The sequence below is a fragment of the Rutidosis leptorrhynchoides genome, chromosome 2 (assembly GCF_046630445.1).
Source record: "Rutidosis leptorrhynchoides isolate AG116_Rl617_1_P2 chromosome 2, CSIRO_AGI_Rlap_v1, whole genome shotgun sequence".
NCBI classification, from domain to species: Eukaryota; Viridiplantae; Streptophyta; class Magnoliopsida; order Asterales; family Asteraceae; genus Rutidosis; species Rutidosis leptorrhynchoides.
Window position 1 is genome coordinate 649040409 of NC_092334.1, and position 6249 is coordinate 649046657.

A 6249-nucleotide genomic window follows, 5' to 3' on the forward strand; every position below is an offset into this window, starting at 1 on the left:
CACAAGTATGCACGAGCCAAAACCAATTCTAACACAACACTTGACCCGCAAACACTTATAATGCCTATCATACATCGTTGGAAAGGTATTTTGACGAGGGATGCAACTAAACACATATCATCAATCAAATTTCCACTTACAACAACCAAAAACCACAATTAATGTTCCTCATTCAATGCATACAAGTCATAAATGCCATTTAATGATTTGGTAACCAAATTACATGAACAATATGCCGTTTCGAAGGTAATTAAGCATACAACACAACCTAACACTTACAATTAGCATTTCGTGTCATTTAAAGCATCAAAAGTCCATTTCTAGTTCATGAAACCCTAACTCAAATTCACCAAATTTCATAATCAAGTTTAGAAGGTTTCTTTAACCAAACCATACATCATAACGAAGCTAGTAACACTAGGAAAAAGATTAAAACATGAACTCTTAGCATCAAACAACATATGAACACTCAAAATTCAAGATTAAGCATGTGAACTTTCAATATGAACTAGTTACATCAAAATAGCAAGAACAAGCATACAAAACACATAATCATACTAGACTTGAGCCATAGACACTAATTAACAACATTTTAACTCAAAAATCTCAAGAACACATAATATTAGTGATTTTAGAAAGTTACCCAAATTTGATGAAATCGGTATGGAATCGGAGAGGAGATCACGAGGAGTTCAAATATGTAATTTGTTTTGATCGAATCCTTCTTGAACGAATTTGGATGAGGAATTGCTTTTTGATGAATTTAAAGAATGGTGGAAGTATTAGATGAAAAGGAAAAATTAAATGAAGAAATGAGGTGGAAGAGTTTGACTAGTCAAGTGGCTAGTCACCACTTTGGTGTCTTGGCGAAACAAGTCCCTCAAGTTGCAATCGGGTGCGTTAAATTACCTAAAACAAGATAATTGAAACGCGTATTAATGGAAGATGTTATAAATATATAACGGAGTTTAAAATAGTTAAACGGAAAAGTTGACGGAAAAAGGCGGGATGTTACATTACCTACACCTTAAAAGAAATTTCGACCCGAAATTTAGGTAGGCGTAGTGGTCGTTGTTTCTTCCTCGGAATCTGACGTTTCCGGAATCGGGAATAGATGAGGGTGTTTCTTTCGCATTTGATCTTCTCTTTCCCAAGTAAACTCGGGTCCCCTTTTGGCGTTCCAACGGACCTTAACAATCGGGATCCGGCTTTGTTTCAATTCCTTCTCGACGTAGTCCACAATTTCAACCGGTTCCTCCACAAAATGGAGTTTGTCATTAATAGTAAGTTCCTCGAGAGGAACGACGATATCGAGCTCGGCAAGACATTTCTTCAAGTTAGATACATGAAAAGTAGGATGGACGGAGCTTAGTTGAGGCGGAAGATCCAAACGATACGCAACGGTTCCAACACGCTTTAAGATTTCGAAAGGACCAACGTACCGCGGATTTAGTTTCCCACGTTTCCCAAAACGGATGACACCTTTCCAAGGTGCGACTTTTAACATGACGCGGTCACCGACTTGAAATTCGAGGTCTTTGCGTCTTTTGTCGGTATAGCATTTTTGACGACTCCGGGCCGTCCGAAGCCTATCTCGGATTTGAAGAATCTTCTCGGTGGTTTCGTGAATGAGTTCGGGCCCGGAAATTTGTACGTCACCCACTTCGGCCCAACAAAGAGGAGAGCGACATTTTCGACCATATAACGCTTCAAAAGGTGCGGCCTTAATACTCGCGTGATAACTATTGTTGTAAGAGAATTCGGCGAGAGGTAAGTGATTGTCCCAAGCTTTTCCAAAATCAACAACGCAGGCTCGTAACATATCCTCTAAGGTTTGTATTGTACGTTCACTTTGCCCATCGGTTTGGGGATGATATGCGGTGCTCATGTCCAAACGCGTTCCCAACGCTTCTTGTAACGTACGCCAAAATCTAGAAACGAAACGACCATCTCGGTCAGAGATAATCGATAACGGTACTCCGTGTCGGGCTACAATCTCTTTAATGTAAAGTCGTGCAAGTTTCTCCATTTTGTCAGTTTCTTTCATGGCGAGAAAGTGCGCGGATTTGGTGAGACGGTCAACAATGACCCAAATTGTATCATAACCGCCCGACGTTTTCTGTAGTTTGGTGATAAAATCCATCGTGATCCTTTCCCACTTCCATTGCGGGATCTCGGGTTGTTGAAGTAACCCGGACGGTCTTTGATGTTCGGCTTTGACTTTAGCGCAAGTCAAACATTTGGCGACGTATCTAGCAACCTCCTATTTGATGTTCGGCCACCAATATTGTTCTTTAAGGTCATGGTACATCTTATTGGCGCCGGGATGAATCGAGTATCGCGATTTGTGGGCTTCGTCTAGGATGAGGTTTCGTAGATCGCCATATCTAGGCACCCAAATTTTTCCGGCGTAATATCGAAGTCCGGTCTCCTTAACTTCGAATCGGGAGACGAGAATGTTTAAAAGTTCGCGTGCGATGTTGTTGTCCTTAAGAGCTTCATCTTGGGCTACCCGAATTTGGCTATTAAGGTTGGAGTGGATGGTGATATTCAAAGCTCGGACACGAAGAGGCACCGCTCTTTCCTTTCGACTTAAGGCATCGGCCACTACATTTGCCTTCCCGGGGTGGTAACGAAGCTCGCAATTATAATCGTTCAAGGTCTCAATCCACCTTCGTTGTCTCATGTTTAGTTGCTTTTGATCGAAGATATGTTGGAGACTTTTGTGATCGGTAAAGATGGTACTTTTGGTACCAAGAAAATGATGTCTCCATAACTTAAGTGCAAAGATGACGGCACCGAGTTCAAGACCATGTGTCGTGTAGTTTCGTTCGTGGACTTTGAGTTGTCGAGAGGCATAAGCAATGACTTTCTTTCGTTGCATTAATACGCATCCATAACCGTTTTTCGAGGCATCACAATATACAACAAAATCATCATTGCCTTCGGGAAGTGACAAGATAGGAGCGGTGGTTAGCTTAGTTTTCAAGATTTGAAAAGCGGTTTCTTGTTCGGATGACCAAATGAACTTTCGGTCCTTGTGAGTTAACTTGGTTAAAGGGCGAGCGATTAAGGAAAAGTCCTTGATGAATTTACGATAGTATCCGGCGAGACCCAAGAATTGACGAATTTGAGTAGGAGTAGTAGGAGCCTCCCATTTACTAATGGCTTCGATTTTCGCGGGATCGACTTTAATGCCTTGATCACTTACAACATGACCGAGGAATTGAACTTCCTTCAACCAAAATTCACACTTGGAGAACTTGGCATAGAGTTGTTCTTTTCTCAAGAGTTCAAGCACGAGTCGGAGATGTTCTCTGTGTTCCTCTTCGCTTTTAGAATAGACCAAAATATCATCGATGAACACGATAACAAATTTGTCGAGGTAAGGTTTGCACACGCGGTTCATGAGTACCATGAACACCGCCGGTGCGTTAGTGAGACCGAAAGGCATGACAAGGAATTCATAACTACCATAACGAGTCCGGAAAGCGGTTTTGGAGACATCTTCCCCCTTAACCCTTAGTTGATGATAACCCGAACGGAGATCGATTTTTGAATATACACGAGAACCTTGTAGTTGATCAAAGAGATCATCGATGCGAGGAAGGGGATATCGGTTCTTAACCGTCAATTTGTTTAGTTCACGATAATCAATGCACATTTGTAGGGATCCGTCTTTCTTCTTGACGAACAAAATCGGAGCGCCCCATGGTGAATGGCTAGGTTGAATGAAACCACGGTCAAGTAGCTCTTGGATTTGACTTTGCAATTCTTGTAATTCGGATGGAGCGAGTCTATACGGTGCACGCGCTACGGGTGCGGCTCCTGGAATAAGATCGATTTGAAATTCAACCGGTCGATGAGGTGGAAGACCCGGTAATTCGTCGGGAAATACATCGGAAAAGTCACTAACAATTGGCACATCTTCGATGCGCTTTTCGTCGGCCTCGACTTTCTTAACGTGAGCAAGAATCGCGAAACAACCCTTGCGAAGTAGCTTTCGAACTTTAAGGCACGAAACGAGATTGAGTCCGGTGCAATTTTTGTCGCCATAGACAATCAATGGTTCACCCTTCTCGATAGGAATTCGGATTGCGTGAAGATCGCAAAGAATGTGAGATTTATTTTTGACCATCCAATTCATACCGATTATTACATCAAAACTCCCTAGTTCCATGGGTATCAAGTCAATTTCAAATTCAATACCCAAAATGTTTAAAGTACACCCCCGGTAATATGTGTCGGCACTTAAGGGTTTTCCGTTGGCCACTTCGATGGAATAAGTAGTATCTAAGGGGTGTGGTGGAGTGCAAAGAGTAGGAGCCAAAATCTTAGACACAAAACATTTATCGGCACCCGAATCGAATAAGCAAGTAACATAAGTGTTGTTGAGAAGAAACGTACCCGTGACTAGTTCATTGTCATCCCGGGCTTCCTCGGTGTTGATGTTGAAGGCTCGGCCTCGGTTGTTGGGGTTGACTTTCTTCTTTGGGCATGCATTTCTATAGTGACCCGGTTGGCCACATTCATAACAAACACCCGGTCTTGGTGTATTGGGTCCCTTTTGAGCAACGGGAGCGGTGTTTCTACATTCATGGGCCGAATGGCCACTCTTGTGACACTTGACGCAATACGGCCTTCCACACTCACCCAAATGATGTTTGTGGCACTTGTTGCAAAATGTAAAGATCCGGAATAACCCTTCTTGCCGTCGTTGTTGTAAGGCTTCTTGGTGGAGGTGTTGTTGTAGTTGGTTGATGGAGTGGCTTCCCATTTCCTTTTGTTGCCACCCGACTTGTCCTCGGCCTTAGGAGTCGGTACTACGATTTCGTCAACCGTTTCGATTAATTGGCGGGCCATGTTCATAGCGGCTTGATGAGTAGCGGGTTTGGATGACATCACCCCTTTTTTGATGCTTTTTGGAAGACCGAGCATGTAGAGCTCAATCCTTTGAGATTCGGGGTTAACAAGATTAGGACACATCAAGGATAGTTCGGCGAAGCGTTGATTATAAGCTTTAAGATCGTTTCCGACCGCTTTCAAAGATCTTAGTTCTTCCTCAAGCTTTCGGGTTTCTTCGCGCGGAAAATATTCAACAATCATCTTTTCCCTTAGATCGGCCCAAGAGAGGGCATGAGCTTCATCGGTACCCACCGATTGAACATAGGTGTTCCACCATGTTAGAGAAATTCCGGAGAAAGTGTGGGTGGAGTATTTGACCTTGTCTTGATCCCGACAACCGCTTATGCTAAAGACGGCCTCGGTTTGTTCAAACCAACGAGTAAGCACAACCGGTCCCCCGGTTCCATGATAAGTGTGGGGTTTGCACCCCATGAAAGCTTTGTAGGAGCACCCTTCGCTAGAGTTACCGGCTCCTTGGTTATTGTTGTTGTGGTTGTTGTTATTGTTGTTGTTAGACGAGTGACCGGCCATGGCCGCATCCACGGCGGTGGCTATCATGCGTTGTAAGGCTTGTTCGGGTGTTTCACGGCGTGGCGCACGACGAGGAGGCATTGTTCCTTCAAAACAAAAGAATACCGTTGGTTAGTATCCTAACTAATACTAACCGTGATATGGAATAAAGATAAAGAGAAAATTATCCTTGACTCGCCTTAAATTCTTTATGTCATGATGTCGGTATGTTCATATGAGTCACCGTAATATAATCCCGGAAATTATATTACCCTAACTCATATGTGCATTCGACATTACCACATATAGTCAAGGTGGCGTGTCAATTAAATTATACAACGCAAGAGTAAGATAGAATAAGAGTAGATATGAGTAAGAGGGTTCGAGTATAAATGCACAAATAGTCAAGTAATCCCTATGTCAAGTCTATATGCCGGTTGTAGTCTAGACTCACCAATGTACCCTATGACTCGGGGTTGACACCAATGAACTCTAAATCCCTACAACCAAAGCTCTGATACCACTTGTAGCGACCCCGACAAATCGTCAAATGATGGCGTCATCTACGTATGGTCCCATTACATGTGTCGTAGGTCTTTATAACAAAGTTTGACCGAAAATATGTCGCATTCATTTCATAAAAGGATGTTTCAAAGTTTACAAAAGAAGTTCCCATAACGAGTACATAACAATGGTTAAAGTTTGTATGAAACACATGCGACACAATTTAAAGTAGCCAAAATACGCTCCACGTATGCAATATACTCGACATCCAATGCAAGTATCAAAAAGTATGTGCCGAAGCATGCATCACCTAAGTTCAAGGACCTGAGA